Here is a 19,199-nt window from a genome sequence, read left to right on the forward strand (position 1 = left end):
CACCTTTGAGAAGCCCAAACAGGCCCTCAATATAAGCTGAAGCTGACTCCTTCCTTCCTCTAAGCCCAGACTCCTGAGGTTTCCAAAATGTATGCATCAAACAGCAAAGACGGAAGACACCACTCAGCTATTAGAAGAAACATCTATTTGGAAAGACTGTCCTTGGTTATGGGAAATAGAGACTATCCTCTTTGAAGGATGTGTTAGCATGAGAACTAATAGACTTTACATGGACTGGAATTTTCCTTTGAGAGAAATTGTCCTCCTAGGAGAGGATAGGGGAGGACTTTCTGGCTGACTAGAAGAGACACATCCCCAAAGACAAAACCTGGGGCAGTGGAGAGGGTGGCTGGAGGTTCCTGGCATCCTTGGCCCATGCTGGCAGGGCCTGGCTGGGGACACAGGCTCCCTGGGAGACAACACCATTGCTGATCCTTGAATCTCACAATTTTCTGGGGAGGTCTGTCCTGGTCTCGGAGCTACCTGTGCCTGCTGAGACAACTCTGGTCCTAAGGGTCTGCGTGCTGACTGCATGATGCACTTGTTACTTTCCTTGGATCTGGGTAGGGAGGAGCCCTCTAGTCACAGGAATGGCCATCTGCAGGCTCTGTCTGGGTGTAGACTTCCTTCTGGTGCTGACTTTCCTCCCCAGAGTCTTCTCCAGGATCGTGCCCATCACAGCCATGCTCTCCTGAGCTTCAGCATCTCCAGTGCCATGACGACAGCTCCCCTGGGCCTAGGCTCCACACAGAGGCTAACACTGACTAGGCTTATAACAGGGACCTTCCTGTCCTTGCCTTTTTTCCTGGGACAACTCCAGTGAAGAAAGCTCCTCATCCTTTTAGCCAAGATACTTTTGGGAGGAGCCTACTCCTTCCAGTGCAGAAACCAAGGGGTCTTGCTCAGAAGGGTATCTGCTAGTCCCTTGGGCTGGGCAGGAAGGTCCCCAATCCTGCATCTCCTACTCGATGCTCTCCTGTTTCAGGTCTCCTAGACTTGTCCCTCTCTTCACTTGGGGCTAAATTCTTGTCCTGGCTCTTCCCTGAGACCTGAAGCTTTGGGATCCAGGTCTGCTGGGCCAGACTGCTCCCTCTGGCCTCCATGTGGGGACACTGGACCTAGAAAACTGTCATGTCCCCACTGAGCACTCGGAATGGGACTCAGACCTTAGAAGCCAGGCTATCTGAGGACAGGGGCACTTCAATGAGAAAGCTCTGAAGCTGGCTCTGCAGCTCTACCTTCTTGGAGGTTGCATGGGGGGTTATGGTCCTTTAATACCTGTGTAACCCTACATGCACACACATATACACACGGCTATAGAAAAGTCAAGATAGTAAAGGAGCTGGAAGAAACACTGGTTCAGCCATGTCTTGGGGAACAGGGTCTTTATTGGGTTTTCTCTCTTTGACAAGCACCTAAGTTCTTTTACAGTAGTGTGTGTGTGTGTGTGTGTGTGTGTGTGTGTGAATTTTGCAAATGACAGTACTACGAAAATCACTAGCTCATTTGTATGACAGTAATATGTTCTTTAAGGCTTGGCCATCCCAAATCTTGGGCAACCAGCACTTGGTGGTGGGGGCATGCCTTGGTCACTGGAGCCCCTTGACCACTCCAGTAGCCCTTTAGCTTCTGGGCATCTTCCAGCTCACTGACTCTCAGAACATTTTCCAATTGTGGGCTTAGGAGCTGGAGTCTTCTTGGACTTCACTCTCTCCCTGGACTCTTTGGCCGGTAAAGGAATCTCCAACATCTTTTTCCTAAAGTGGAAACTCCAAGAAGATGTTCCCCTCTTGGGATCCAGGTCTGCTGTGGTGATCCCCTCCAGACATTCTCTCTATTCCCTGCCTCTGGGGCACTGCTCCTGCATGGCTGGATTCTGTCGGGATACAACTCTACTTTCATCCCTTGGGTCATATCCTGCCAGTGTTTCACTTGGAGTGACTCTGGACTGCCTCTCTTGACCCCAATACCGTCCCATTCTGCCTTGATTTGTCCATGATGATGGGTGTGAGAAGCCAAAAAGTTTATCTGTTCTTCTCAGGCTAAAGGTCCTGTGTGAACCGTGACCAACATCTCAGGGCCGTCTGTGCTTCCTTGCTCACAGCTGAGGGGACAGGAAGAGGACTATACAGAATGTTGACTTAGTTTTTTGTGACTGGCTTGTCTTTCAACCTGCCTAAGGGTTTCCTTCAAAGAGCTAAGCAATCTCAGCTTAGCCATCCATGAAACATGGGTGGCTAAGAGAGAAAGGGCCCTGGGGAAGGGGCCATGATTGGGTCTCTGTCAACTTGATAGTTTTATGGATTCAAGGACTTTGAGAGGTAAGCTCTACCTCTGCCACAACCAAAACCATATAATCTGGGCTTCCTAGTGCTTGTCTAATGCCTATATCAAAGAAAGAAAGCTTCTAAAAGGTATTCAGGCAATGTTCCTGATTCACTGAGGGTACCAAATTTCTGGTTTCCAAGTGGCTATAGGACTTCCCAGGAGGGGGCAATATATAGTTGCAGCAAGCCATGAACAATACACATCTGCAGGGATCCCTCTGTGATAGACCTGCCTCAGCTTATTGCCAAAGTAAACCTTCAAGGCATTTTCTAATTGCTTCCAGTCTAGGTTTTTTATTAACACATTGATAAGCCATTTCCCAAGCCAAACAAATCATTTTTTATCTCCTCTGCAGAATCAGCCCCTAAAACCTTCACTGGGTAACTTTCTGAAATCCTTAATAGGTTACATTTGGGGCCTTTCTCAGACTATGCCTCAGACACTTCCTTAAGTCATTCTCTTACTGAAATGTTGCTGGGCCCCTCACATGGAAACTTCTGGGTGCCACAATCCAATCTTTTTTAGATCCTTGTTGCTTTGGCCCATAAACACAGAGGGCTGTGAAAGCCTATGGCTGATTGTTCCTTAGCTGAGACTTGTCTGTTAGTTGCCCTGAGGTTGCATCAGTTCCAGAGACTCTTGGATCCTGTAGGCCAGGACACATCAGTGTTACATGAGATTCTTTCAAAGGTGGTGCTCTAGTTGGTTCCAAATATTATTGCTTATAGAAAATTCTCTAGAAAGAATGGAGACTGGCACATAGGCCTGGCAGGACAGGCTGTACTGATAAAGGTTAAAAACCATAAATTTTCAATCTGCTTCTGCAACAGGTGTTAAATTTCAGTTGAAGTGGGAGATTGTACCTCATGCTGGGTCCTAGGAAGAGATACTCCAGAGGCCCTAATCCGGGGTGAAAAAGAAGGTAGTAGGAGTGGGAACAAGGATTGAAGGTGGGCCTGAGGTAGGGGCTGGGAATGAAACAGAGTTCAAGATTGGGGAAACAGTGGGGAATCTAACTTGCATTTGAACTGGGGGGTGAAGGAATGGATATTAGAGAATCCACTGAATAAAACAAATGGAGACTCCAGTAGGGAGTAACCACCAGAAACCAGGACAGTAGCCACAAGGGACTTACTGTGAAAAGAGGGGAGGCCCTAGAAGAGCTGGCTCCACTTACGCTGCAACTGGTCCCCCTAGGTTTGGTGATATGGGAGCTGCCGAAGACTGTACAGTTGCTCTGGTTTGTCGTCAGTGCTCCACAATGGTTGGGAGCATATCAGCAAGTGACTCCAAAATAGTCCCAGAAGAATATGTATATGTATATACATGCCCTCCACAAAGATTGGGAGACTCATTAGTTCCAGTGATTTAATGAAACCTCTGTTCAGTAATTAACCAACCACTAAGCTAACCAAGCAGAGACTTCAGTGGCCACAAACAACAAAGAATATAGACTTTACAGATTTAGTTCAGAAAAGTAATTATGCAACAACAACAAACTCTGGAGAAAGTAAGATTTCTAGAGTTGCCACATTATATTATTTAAAATGTCCAATTTTCAACAAAAACTACAAAACATGCAAAGAAACAAAAAAGTGTGGCCCGTATACATACACAAGGGGGGGAAGCAATCAATAAAAAGTGACCCTGAGGAAGCCCAGACATTGGACTTACTAGACAAAGACTTTAAATCAGCTATGTATGTGCAATGTAAAGAAAACTGTCTTAAAAAGCTAATGGAAAGTATGAAAATGACAGCTCACCAAATAGATAATACCAATAGGAAATAGAAATTACTTTTTAAAATATAACCAAATGGAAACTTGGAGTTGAAAAGTCCAATAACTGAAATAAAAATTTCAATAGGAGCTCAAGAGCAGGTCTGAGCAGGTGGAAGAAAAATCAGCAAATTTGAAGATAAGTCAATTGAGATTATCCAATGCAAGGAACAGAAAGAAAAAATAATAAAGAAAAATGGACAGAGCCTAGGAGACACCTAGCCTGTGGGACGCCATCAAGCATAACAATAACAGATAATGGGAATCCCAGAAAGAAAGAAGAGAGAACAGAGCAGAAATAATATCTGGAGAAATAATGGCCAAAAACTTCCAAAGTTGTCTACACATCCAGGAAGCTCAACAAATTCCAAGTAGGATAAACACAAAGAGATCCATACTTTGACACATCATAATCAAACTGTCAAAAGACAACACAAAGACAGAATCTTGAAAGAGGCAAGAGAAAAGTGACTCATCATCTATAAGGGATCCTCAATAAGATTAACAGCTGATTTCTTATCAGAAGCCATGAAGGCCAGAAGGCATTGGATGACATACTCAAAGTTCTGAAAGAAAAATTCTATACTCATCAAAACTATGTAACAAAAATGAAAGAGAAATCAAGACATGACAAACAAAAACTGAGAATCCATTGCTAGCAAATCTTCCATAAAAAAAATACTAATGGGGGGCCAGCCCCATGGCCAAGTGGTTAAATTTCCATGCACTTGGGGCTGGCCCCATGGCCAAGTGGTTAAGTTCACATGCTCCACTTCAGCATCCCAGGGTTTTGCCAGTTCAGATCCTGGGTGAGGACATGGCACCACTCATCAAGCCATGCTGAGGCAGCATCCCACATGGCACAACCAGAGGCACTCACAACTAGAATATATAACTATATGCTGGGGGGCTTTGGGGAGAAGAAGAAGGAAAGAAAAAAAGAATGGCAACAGTTAGCGCAGGTGCCAATCTTTTAAAAAAAAAATTTCCATGCACTGTGATTCTGCAGCCCAGGTTAGCAGGTTCAGATCCTGGATGTGGACCTACTCCACTCACCAGCCATGCTGTGTAGGCATCCCACATGCAAAGTGGAGGCAGATTGGTGTGGACATTAGCTCAGAGATAATCTTCCTCAAGCAAAAAAAAAGAGGAGGATTGGCAACGGATGTTAGCTCAGGGCGAATCTTCCTCACAAAGGGAAAAAAATACTAATGGGAGTCCTTCAGACTGAAATAAAGGAAACTGGACAGTAACTCAAATCCACATGAAAAAATAAAGAGCAATGGTAAAGGTAACTAGAGAGGAAAATATAAAAGATAGTATAAATGTATATTTGTTTGCAATTCTTTTCTTCTAGTATCTGATTTAAAAGATGCTGGCATAGGGATGTCACCAAGATGGCGGTGTGACTAGTCTTCTTTGTCTCTCCCCCTTCAAATCTACAACTAATTGGACATTCATCGCTTAACAAAGGATATCCATATAGCATCTCAGGACGCTTGAGAGACCCGTGCTGCTATACATCAGAAGGAGGACGGACTTCCCCCTGGGAGGAGGTGGAGATAGGTGAAAACTCTCTGACCCCCAACCCCCGAACAGCCTGGTACCTGCAAGCGGCTTTCTTCCAGCGGACTCCCCCATAACATCGCCACGCACCAAGGGCAGGAGGGTGCACACACCAGAGGAGCGACAGTGGAAACAGGTGACTACAGCCCTACCTAAGCCCCCCAAGATTACACCTAAGCCCAGGGGGAAACTCCAGGGTCCCACACCAGTGGCGGCAGGGAAAGCCTCTACTCACCATTAGCAGAGAGGCCCCACCCAGCATTCAGAACGCCGGGAGGCTTCCGAAGAGAATCCCGAATAGGGCAGCAGCCCACCAGCCACCGCCGCCGGTCTCACAGACTCTGGCTGTTGCCCAGACGGGACAGGGGGCTCCCGGAGATCTCCTGGGAGAGGACTGGGGCTGGGTGGAGGTCCAGCGGCCGGCTCCGTGGCCCAGGGGGAAACTCCCGGGTCCCATTCTGGCAGCAGGGAAAGCCTCTACTCACCATTAGTGGAGAGGCCCCTCCCAGCATTCAGAACACCGGGAGGCTCCCGAAGAGAATCCCAAATGGGACAGCAGCCCACCAGCCGCCACCAGACTCACGGACTCTGGCTGTCCTCCAGACAGGGAAAGGGGGTCCCGGAGAACCCCTGGGAGAGGACTGGGGCTGGGTGGAGTTCCAGCAGCTGGCTCCGTGGCCCAGGGGGAAACTCCAGGGTCCTGCACCAGTGGAAGGGAAAGCCTCTACTCGCCATTAGCAGAGAGGCTCCGCCCAGCATTCAGAATGCCAGGAGGGTCCAAAAGAGGAGGACCCCGGGCAGGGCAGCAGCCTGCCAGCCACTGCCAGACTCACAGACTCTGGCTGTCCCCCAGACGGGGAAAGGGGCACCTGGAGATCCTGTGGGAGTGGCCTGGGGCTGGGTGGAGTTCCAGTGGCCTGGCTCCGGGGTCCGGGGGAGAAACTCTACAGTCTCACAGCAGCCTCAGCGAAAGCCTCTGCACAGCACTAGTAGAGACACCCTGCCTGGCAATCACAAGGCTGGAAGGCCCTGGGACAAAAGTAGCATAGCTAGGTGAGCTAACCACAGACTGCAGAAGATACCCATAGCTCTGCTGTGACATATAGTGGACAAGTGAGATTTTGTGGGTGCCGAGAGTGACAGAGCTGCAAATATAGGTGATCCTGCTCCTGGCCACTGGGAAAGCCCATAACACTGCTGCAGACCCTAAGGAGGGAGCACATCTAGGTGGTCTGCAACAGTAGGCACCAGAAGCCTGAAGCCCCCGGGTGACTGCCCCCACAGCTTAAGAGGGACCCCACAGGACCACTGTGACTATGAGGAGGGGCCCAGGTCCAGTTAGCAATAGCTGATAGGGTTCCTGGTCGGTGCAGTCTAAACAGATGCTCCCCCACACACACCAGTTGCAACAAGTGGAAGCAGTAACTAAACTCTATCTCTATGCAGAGGCACAAATCTACACCATCAAGCAGTATGAAAAAATATACTAAATCTCCAGAACAGAAGGAAAAGGACAAATACCCAGAAAACAATCCCAAAGACAATGAAATATATAACCTAAATGACGATGAATTCAAAACAGCCATTATTAAAAAACTCAATGAGTTAAAAGAGAATTCAGATAGACAACTCAACAAGTTCAGGAGCTATGTCACAAAAGAACTTGATACTATAAAGAAGAACCAAACAGAAATACTGGAAATGAAGAACACAATGGAGGAGATTAAGAAAAATCTGGACTCTCTGAACAGTAGGGCCAATAATATGGAGGACAGAATTAGCAATTTGGAGGATAGGAATATAGAAATGCTGCAGGCAGAGGAGGAGAGAGAACCAAGACTAAAAACAAATGAAGAAACTCTCCAAGAATTATCCAACTCAATTAGAAGATGTAACATAAGGATTATAGGTATACCAGAGGGAGAAGAGAAGGAGAAAGGGGCAGAAAGCCTATTCAAAGAAATAATGGCTGAGAACTTCCCAAACCTGGGGAGAGAGATGGAACTTCATGTGACAGAAGCCAATAGATCTCCAAATTTTATCAATGCAAGAAGACCAACCCCAAGGCATATAGTAGTGAAGCTAGCAAAAGTCAACGACAAAGAGAAAATACTAAGGGCAGCCAGGCAGAAGAAAATAACCTACTATGGAATCCCCATAAGGCTATCAGCAGATTTCTCAGCAGAAACTTTACAGACTAGGAGAGAGTGGAATGATATATTCAAAACTCTGAAGGACAAAAACCTGCAGCCAGGAATACTCTACCCAGCGAAAATATCCTTCAAATATGGTGGAGAAATAAAAACTTTCCCAGATAAACAAAAGTTAAGGGAGTTCATTGCCACAAAACCTCCTCTTCAAGAAATGCTCAGGAAAACCCTCATACCTGAAAAGTCAAAAAGAGGAAAGGGGTTACAAAACCAAGAGCAAAGGAGATAAGTAGAAGGACAATAACAGAAAGTAGCAACTCCCCATCAGAACAGGTTAGCAAAAGTTAAATAAAACATTAAAGATAAAAGGAAAGGAAACACCAAGAATAAATATAACCTTGTCATTTTAACAACAAACTCACAACACAAGAAAGAAGAGAAAAAAAAATCTGACAATAACAACCTAGAAGGGGAAGAGAAAAGGGATGGAAGGTTTTAATTCACGGAAATAAGAGGCTATCAGAAAATGGACTATCTCATCTATGAGATGTTTTATACAAACCACCTGGTAACCACTAAACAAATAACAAGAATAAAGACACAAATTACAAAGAAGAAGAAACCCAATATAGAAATTTACATACCTGAATTACTAATCCAAAAATCATGGGACGAGAAACAAAGGAAATGCAAGAGAACCAGAAAGCAAGAGATAAAATGGCAGTGGTAGGCCCCCACATTTCAATATTCACTCTAAATGTAAATGGATTGAACTCTCCAATCAAAAGACACAGAGTGGCAGGATGGATCAAAGAACAAGACCCAACAATATGCTGCCTCCAGGACACACACCTCAGCCCCAAAGACAAACACAGACTCAGACTGAGGGGATGGAAGACAATACTCCAAGCTAATAATGAACAAAAGAAAGCAGGTGTCGCTATACTAATATCAGACAAAGTAGACTTCAAAGCAAATCAGATAAAGAAAGACACAGAGGGATAGTATATAATGATAAAAGGGACACTCCACCAAGATGACATAACACTTATAAATATATACGCACCAAACACAGGAGCACCAAAATTTGTAAAGCAACTCTTAACAGAACTAAAAGGAGACATCGAAAACAATGCAATAATACTAGGGGACCTCAACACCCCATTAACACCAATGGATAGATCATCCAGACAGAAAATCAACGAGGAAATTATAGAATTAAATGAAAAATTAGACCAGATGGACTTAATAGATATATATAGAACACTTCATCCAAAAACAGCAGGTTACACATTCTTCTCAAGTGCGCATGGGACATTCTCAAGGATACACCATATCTTGGGAAACAAAGCAAGCATCAATAAATACAACAGAGTTGAAATAATATCAAGCATCTTTTCTGATCATAATGCTATGAAACTAGAAATCAACTACAAGGGAAAGGTGCAAAAATGTGGAGACTAAACAACATGCTACTGAAGAAACAATGGATTATTGAAGAAATTAAAGAAGAAATCAAATATTATCTGGAGACAAATGAAAATAAAAACACGCCATACCAACTCATTTGGGATGCAGCAAAAGCAGTCCTAAGAGGGAAATTCATTGCAATACAGGCTCACCGCAATAAACAAGAAAAATCTCACATAAGCAACCTCAAATGACACCTAACAGAATTAGAAAAAGAAGAACAAACAAAGCCCAAAGTCAGTAAAAGGAGGGAAATAATAAAAATTAGAGCAGAAATAAACGATATTGAAACAAGGAAGACAGTAGAAAGGCTCAATGAAACAGAGTTGGTTCTTCAAAAAAATTAACAAAATTGACAAACCCTCAGCCAGACTCACTAAGAAAAGAAGAGAGAAATCTCAAATAAATAAAATTAGGAATGAGAGAAGAGAAATCACAACGGATACCAAAGAAATACAAGAGATCATAAGAGAATACTATGAAAAACTATATGCCAACAAATTGAACAACCTAGAAGAAATGGATAAATTCCTAGACTCTTACAACCTCCCCAAACTGAATCAGAGAGAAAGAGAGAAGCTGAATAAACCAATCACAAGTAAAGAAATAGAAACAGAAATCAAAAACCTCCCCAAAAATAAGAGTCCAGGACCAGACGGCTTCTCTGGAGAATTCTACCAAACATTCAAAGAAGATTTAATACCTATCCTTCTCAAACTATTCCAGAAAATTGAGAAAGATGGAGGACTCCCTAACACATTCTATGAAGCCAACATCACTCTGATCCCCAAACCTGACAAGGACAACACAAAGAAGGAAAACTACAGGCCAATATCACTGATGAACATAGATGCAAAAGTCCTCAACAAAATTCTGGCAAACCGAATACAGCAATACATCAAAAAGATTATACACCATGATCAAGTGGGATTTATACCAGGGACACAGGGATGGTACAACATCCGCAAGTCAATCAACATGATACACTAAATTAACAAAATGAGAAACAAAAACCACATGATCATCTCAACAGATGCAGAGAAAGCGTTCGACAAGCTCCAACATCCATTTATGATAAAAACCCTCGATAAAATGGGTATAGAAGGAAAGTACCTCAACATAACAAAGGCCACATATGACAAACCCACAGCCAACATGATACTCAACGGAGAAAAACTGAAATCCATCCCTCGGAGGACAGCAACAAGACAAGGGTGCCCACTTTCACCACTCCTATTCAACATAGTACTGCAGGTGTTGGGCAGAGCAATTCAGCAGGAAAAAGAAATAAAAGGAATCCAAATAGGCACTGAAGAAGTAAAACTCTCGCTGTTTGCAGACGACATGATCTTATATGTAGAAAACCCCAAAGAATCCATAGGAAAACTATTAGAAACAATCAACAGCTACAGCAAAGTTTCAGGGTATAAAATCAACATACATAAATCAGTAGCATTTCTATATGCTAACAATGAACTAACAGGAAAAGAACTCAAAAACTCAATCCCATTCACGAACGCAACGAAAAGAATAAAATACCTTGGGATAAATTTAACCAAGGAAGTGAAAGATCTATACAACGAAAACTACAAGACTTTCTTGAAAGAAATTGATGACGACATAAAGAGATGGAAAGACATTCCATGCACGTGGACTGGAAGAATAAACATAGTTAAAATGTCCATACTACCTAAAGCAATCTACAGATTCAATGCTATCCCAATCAGAATCCCAATGACATTCTCTACAGAAATCGAACAAAGAATCCTGAAATTCATATGGGGCAACTAAAGACCCCGAATTTCTAAAGCAATCCTGAGAAAGAAGAACAAAGCTGGAGGCACCACAATTCCTCATTTCAAAACACACTACAAAGCTACAGTAATCAAAACAGCATGGTACTGGTACAAAAACAGGTGCACAAATCAATGGAACAGAATTGAAAGCAGAGAAACAAAACCACACATCTATGGACAGCTAATCTTCGACAAAGGAGCTGAGGGCCTACAAGGGAGAAAAGAAAGTATCTTCAACAAATGGTGCTGGGAAAACTGGAAAGCCACATGTAAAAGAATGAAAATTGACCGTTCTTTTTCACCATTCACAAAAATAAACTCAAAATGAATCAAAGACCTAAAAATTAGGCCTGAAACAATACGTCTTCTAGAAGAGAATATAGGCAGTACACTCTTTGACATCAGTTTCAAAAGGATCTTTTTGGACACCATGTCTTCTCAGACAAGGGAAACAATAGAAAGAATAAACAAACCGGACTTCATCAGACTAAAGAGCTTCTTCAAGGCAAGGGAAAACAGGATTGAAACAAAAAAACAGCCCACTAATTGGGAAAAAATATTTACAAGTTACTTATCTGACAAAGGGTTAATCTCCATAATATATAAAGAACTCACACAGCTCAACAACAAAAGATCAAACAACCCGATCAAAAAATGGGCAGGGGACATGAATAGACATTTCTCCAAAGAAGATATACAGATGGCCAATAGACACATGAAAAGATGCTCATCATCACTAATCATCAGGGAAATGCAAATCAAAACTACACTAAGATATCACCTTACACCCGTTAGAATGGCAAAAATATCCAAAATAAAAAGTGACAAATGTTGGAGAGTTATGGAGAAAAAGGAACCCTCATACACTGTTGGTGGGAATGCAAACTGGTGCAGCCACTATGGAAAACAGTATGGAGATTTCTCAAAAAGTTAAAAATAGAAATACCTTATGACCCAGCCATCCCACTACGGGGTATCTATCCTAAGAACCTGAAATCACCAATTCCAAGAGTTCCATGCACCCCTATGTTCATCGCAGCATTATTTACAATAGCCAAGACGTGGAACCAACCTAAATGCCCAGCAACTGATGATCGGATACAGAAGATATGGTATATATACACAATGGAATACTACTCAGCCATAAAAAAGGACAAAATCGTCCCATTCACAATACCGTGGGCGGACCTTGAGGGTATTATGTTAAGTGAAATAAGCCAGACAGAGAAAGACGAACTCTGTATGACTCCACTCATAGGTGGAAGTTAACACATAGACAAGGAGAACTGATCGGTAGTTACCAGGGGAAAGGGGAGGTGGGGGGAGGGCACAAAGGGTGAAGTGGTGTACCCACAACATGACTAACAATAATGTACAACTGAAATTTCACAAGGTTGTAAACTATCATAATCTTAATTTAAAAAATAGATGCCTGCATAAAGAAATAATGATAAATATGTGTTGACGGGCAAACAATGTATAAAGAGGTAATTTGTACGCCCATGAGAACACAAAGGAGGGGGAAGGAAATGGAGCTATATAGGAGCAAAGTTTTCATAGACTATTGAAATTGCATTGGTACTAGTCCAAACTAGACCATCATAAAGTAAGATGTATTAAGATAAAGATAAAATAAAATAAGATAAAGACAAGGTTTATTAGAATAAATTAATTAAGATAAGTTATGATAATTACAGTCCCCAAGGCAATCACTATGAAAATAACTCAAAGATATAGTAAAAGAAATGACAAAGTGCCAAAGCTGGAGGTATCATGCTCCCCAACTTCAAACTATAGTACAAAGCTATACTAATCAAAACTGCATGGTAGTGTCACAAAAACAGACACATAGATCAATGGGACAGAATAGAGAGCCCAGAAATAAATCCACATGTATAAGGTTAATTCATGCAAGACAAAGGAGGCAAGAACATACAATGGGGGAAAGACAGTTTCTTCAGTAAAGGGTGCTGGGAAAACTGGACAGCTACACGCAAAAGAATGAAGCTGGACCACTTTCTTACACCACATACAAAAATAAACTCAGAATGTATTAAAGACTTAACTGTAAGACCTGAAACCATAAAACTCCTAAAAGAAAACGTAGGCAGTCAGCTTTTTGACATTGGTCTTAGCAATATTTTTATGGACCTATCTCCTCAGGCAAAAGCAAAAATAAGCTAAAATGCTTTTGCACAGTGAAGGTAACCATAAGAAAAATGAAAAGGCAACCTACTGAATGGGAGAAAATATTTGCAAATGACATATCCAATAAAGGGTTAATATCCAAAATATGTAAAGATCTCAATAGCAAAAAAAAAAAAAAAAAAAAAACTGATTAAAAAGTGGGCAGAGGACCTGAATAGACATTTTTCCAAAGAAGATATACAGATGGCAAACAGACACATGAAAAGATGCTCAACGTCAGTACTCATCAGGGAAATGCAAATCAAAATCACAATATCACCTCATGCTTGTCAGAATGGCTATTATCAAAAGGACAATAAATAAAAGTGTTGGCAAGGATGTGGAGAAAGGGGAATCCTCATACACTGTTGGTGAGAATGTAAATTGGGGCAGCCACTATGGAAAACAGTGTGACGGTCCCTCAAAAAGTTAAAAATAGAACTACCATACAATCCAATAATTCCTTCTGGGTACTTATCCAAAGAAAACAAAAACACTAATTCAAAAAGATATACAGTCATGTGCCACATAATGACATTCGGTCAACAACATACCGCATATATGATGGTGGTATTGTAAGATTAGTACCATATAGCCTATGTGTGTACTAGGCTATCCCATTTGGGTTTATGTAGGTACTACAGAGGAGAAAGAAATTTTCCTCTACCTGTCTCGGTTCTCCTGGCTGGTTTAAGAATTAAATTGACATGAGACAGATTAACAGAAAAACAAACAAAAGTTTAATAACTCGTATATATGGGAGAAACTCAGGACAACTGAGTAACTCCCCAAATGGCCAAAGCTCTCACCTTAAATACCATCCTCAGCTGAAGACAAAAGAAGATGTTGGGGATAGGGCGAGTCAGGGACTTCAAAGAGAAGGAAGGCAATTCACAGGTATGCCAAAAGGAGCATACGTAGGGAAAAAAAGTGTTTGACCACACAGAAACAGAAGAACACAGAGGGGAGCCCAATAAACAGGCTTTTCTAGGTTCCTCCCTGTCTACCACCTAGTTCATGTTATGCTAAGATGATAGCTCACTTCCTGCAACAGGTCTTTTTATCTGAATTATTTTAGGCAGCTAAGGGGGATTTAAGAAGAAAAACTTTCTGAATCTTTTGTTTCTTAAAAATAATCAGCTTAAAATAATTCTCACATTAGAGAGACACATTTTGGGGTGGCAAATTTTGTTCCCCTTCAGAGCACTCTGATGTTCACACAATGACAAAATTGCCTACCAATGCATTTCTCAGAACATATCCCCATCATTAAGCAATGCATGACTGTATGCACCTCTATGTTCATTGCAGCATTATTTACATTAGCCAAGATATGGAAACAAATTAAGTGTCCATCAATAGATGAACAGATAAAGATGATGTGGTATATAAATACAATGGAATATTACTCAGCCATAACAAAGAATGAAATCTTGCCATGTGCGACCACATGGATGGCCCTAGAGGGTATTATGCTAAGTAAAACAAGTTAGACAGAGAAAGACTAATGCCATATGATTTCACTTATATATGGAATCTAAAAAACAAAACAAAACAAACAAAACAAAACAGAAACAAACTCATAGATACAAAAAACAAACTGGTGGTTGCCAGAGAGGAGGGGGCTGGGAGGATGGGGGAAACAGGTGAAAGGGATTAAAGTGTACAAACTTCCAGTTATAAAATAAATAAATCACAGGCACATAATGTACAATATAGAGAATATAGTCAATAATACTGTAATAACTTTGTATGGTGACAGATGGTTACTAGACTTACCATGGTGATCATTTCATAACGTATATAAATGCTGAATCACTATGTTGTACACCTGAAACTAATATAAAATTGTATGTCAAAAATACATAAGGGGGCTGGCCCCATGGCTGAATGGTTAAGTTCACACACTCTGATCAGTGGCCCAGGGTTTTGTCGGTTCAAATCCTGGGCACAGACCTAGCACCACTCATCAAGCCATGCTGAGGCGGTGTCCCACATGCCACAACTAGAGGGACCCACAACTAAGATATACAACTATGTACTGGGGGGCTTTGGAGAGATGAAGGAAAAATTTTAAATTTTTTTTAAAAAATACTATAAAAACTACATAAGAAATATAAAAAAGTAACAGTAAAATAGTAGGCATAAATCCTACTGTATCAATAATTACATTAAATATGAATGGATTAAACTCTCCAATTAAAAGGCAGAGATTGGAAAAATGGATTTAAAGCATCCAACTTTATGCTGTCTACAAGAAACATACTTTGTATTCGAAGACATAAATAAGTTAAAAGTAAAAGGACTAAAACAGGTATACTGTGCAAATAGTAACCAAAAGAAAGTTCTAGAGTGGCTATACCAATATCAGACAAAATAAGATTTTAAAAGAAAAATTGTTACGAGACAAAAAAAAGAACATTTTATAATGATAAGAGTCAATCCATTAAGAAGCTATAGCAATTATAAACATATATGTACCTAACAACAAAACCCCAAATACATGAAGCAAATACTGACACAATTGAAGGGAGAAATAGGAAATGCAACAATAATAACAGGAGATTTCAATACCTCACTTTCAGTAATGTATAGAACAACTAGGCTGAATATTAACAAGGAAACAGGAGATTTGAACAACACTATAAATCAAGTAGACCTAACAGACATCTAGAGAACTCCATCCAATAACAGTAAAATACACATTCTTTTCAAGTACACATGGGACATCTCCAAATTAGACCACATATTAAGCCCTAAAAAAGTATTAATAAACTTGAAAGGATTGAAATCATACAAAGTATATTCTGTGATGACAATGAAATGAAAAAAATCATTATTAAAAGGGAATTTGGGGAAAAAAGGGAAGTTGGAAATTCACAAATATGTAGAAATTAAACAACATACAGTTAAATAACCAATAGATCAAAGAAAAAAATACCAAGAGAAATTAGAAAATACTTATAGACAAGTGAAAACAAAAATACAGGGACTGGCCCCATGGCTGAGTGGTTAAGTTCATGTGCTTCACTTTGGTGGCCCAGGGTTTCACCAGTTTGAATCCTGGGCACGGACATGGCACCACTCATCAAGCCATGCTGAGGCAGTGTCCCACATGCCACAACTAGAAGGACCCACAACTGAAAATACACAACTATGTGCCAGGGGGCTTTGGGGAGAAAAAGGAAAAATAAAATATTTAAAAACAACAACAAAACAAAAACAAAAACAAAAATACAACATACCAAAACTTATCAGATGCAATGAAAGCAGTGCTCATAGGGAAATTTATAGCTATAAACGCCTACATTTTAAAAAAAAAAACTTAAATCAACAACCTTCATACCTTAGAAACTAGAAAAAGAGCAAAGTAACCCAAAGTAAGCAGAAGGAAGGAAATAATAAAGACTAGATCAGAAATTAATAAAATAGAATATAGAAAAAAAATCAATAAAACCAAAAGTTGGTTGTTTGTAAAGGTGGAAAAATTGACAAACCTTTAGCTAGATTAACTAAGAAAAAAAAAGAAAAGACAAATTACTAACATCAGAAGTCAAAGTGGAGACAATACTACCAACCTTATAAGGATAAAAAGGATTATAATAGAACACTATGAACAATTGTACATCAACAAACTAGATAACCTAGAAGAAAGGGAAAAATTCCTTGAAAAACACCACGATGGTTAATTTCCTACGTCAATATGACTGAGCCAGAGGGTGCCTAGATATTTGGTCAAACATTATTCCAGGTGTTTCTATGAGGGTATGTTTTTGGATGAGATTAACATTTAAATCAGTAGAATGAGTGAAGTAGATTTCCCTCTCTAATGAGGGTGGGCCTCATTCAATCAGTTGAAGGCCTGGATAGAACAAAAGGGCTGACCCTGCTCAGAATAAGAGGAAATTCTTCCTGCCTGACAGCCTTTGAACTGGAACATCAACCTTTCTCCTGCCTTCGGACTTGAACTGAAACATCAGCTACTCCTGGATCTCGAATCTGCAAGCCTTTGGAGTAGAACTATATCACTGGCATTCCTGGTTCTCAGCCCTTTGGACTCAGACTGGAACTAAACCATCAGCTCTTCTAGATCTCCAGTTTGCCGACTCACCCAACAGATCTTCAGATTTGCCAGCCTCCATAATTGTGAGCCAATTCCTTATAATAAATCTCTTTATTTTATACATATCTTATTGGTTTGTTTTATACACACACACACACACACACACACACACACACACACACACACACACACATATATATATATATATATATATATATATATATATATATATATCCTACTGGTTCTGTTTTCTGGAGAACCCTGACCAATACAAGATCAGGAACAAGACAAAGATGCCCACCTTCACCACTGCTATTCAACATGGTACTGGAAGATCTAGCCAGAGCCATCAGGGAAGAAAAAGAAATAGAAGCCACCCAAATTGGAAAGAAAAAGGTGAAACCATATCTACTCACAGTTGACATAATTCTATATGTAGAAAATTCCAAAGAACCCACAAGAAAGCTAGTGGAACTAACAAATGAATTCAACAAAGTTGCAAGGTACAAGATCAACACACAAGAATTGTTGTGTTTCTCTATGTACCACAAATGAATTATCCAAAAACGAAATTAAGAAAGCAATTCCATTTACAATACTATATAAAAGTATAAAATACTTAGGAATAAATCTACCCAAGGAAAGGACTCGTATGCTGAAAAATACAAAACGTTGTTGAATGAAATTAAAGAAGAGCTAAATAAATGGAACAATATCCCATGTTCATGGATAGGAAGTCTTAACATTTTTAAGATGTCAGCATTACCGAAAGTGACCTGCAGATTCAACATGGTCTCTATCAAAATTTCCACTCTTTTTTGCAGAAATGGAAAAGCCATCCTCAGAATAACATGGAATTTCAAGGAGCCCTGAACAAATAGTCAATATGCACATGAAAACATGCTCAGCTTTGTTAGCTGAGGGAAATGCAAATCAAAACTACAATGAGATACCCTTTCACCTAGTAGGATAGGTATAACTTAAAAAAAAAAAAAAAAAAACAGGAAATAAGAAGTGTTCATGAGGATGTGGGGAAATTGGAACCCTCTTGTATCGCTGGTAGGAACGTAAATAGTGCAGCTTCAATTCAAAATGAATTGAAAGCAGGGACTTGAACACCTATTTGCACACCAATGTTCATGGCAGCATTATTCACAATAACCAAAAGGTGCAAATAGCCCGTTTCCATCAACAGATAAATGAATAAGCAAAATATAGTAAATACATACAATGAAACCCATCAGCCATAAAAAGAAATGAAATTTTTTATATATGCTACATGGATGAACCTTAGAAACATTATGCTAACTTAAATTAGCCAGGCACACAATTGGGCAAATATTGCATGAATCTACTTAGATAGGTATCCAGAATAAGCAAATTCATAGGAACAGAAAGTAGAATAGAGGTTACCAGTTGCTGGGGGAGGGAGGGAGGATGGAGTTCTTATTTAATGGGCACGGAGTTTACATTGGGGATAATGAAAAAGTTTTAGGTATAGATAGTGGTGATGATTACACAACATTTTGAATGTATCTAATGCCTGAATCTGAATTTTACACTTACAAATGGTTAAAATGATAAATATTATGTTATGCGTATTTTATCACAAAACAAACATGAAGTCTAGGCCTAAAGCTAATACAATGCTATATGTCAATTATATCTCAATAAAAATTGATTCGTTTTTAAAAATGACATAAAAATGGATCAAAGACCTAAATATAAGAGCTTTATAAAACCATAAAACTCTTAGAAGAGGGGCTGGCTCCGCGGCCGAGTGGTTAAGTTCGCGCGCTCCGCTGCGGCGGCCCAGGGTTCGGGTCCTGGGCGCGGACATGGCACCGCTCGTCAGGCCACG

The sequence above is a fragment of the Equus przewalskii genome, chromosome 26, assembly GCF_037783145.1.
Source record: "Equus przewalskii isolate Varuska chromosome 26, EquPr2, whole genome shotgun sequence".
Taxonomy (NCBI): domain Eukaryota; kingdom Metazoa; phylum Chordata; class Mammalia; order Perissodactyla; family Equidae; genus Equus; species Equus przewalskii.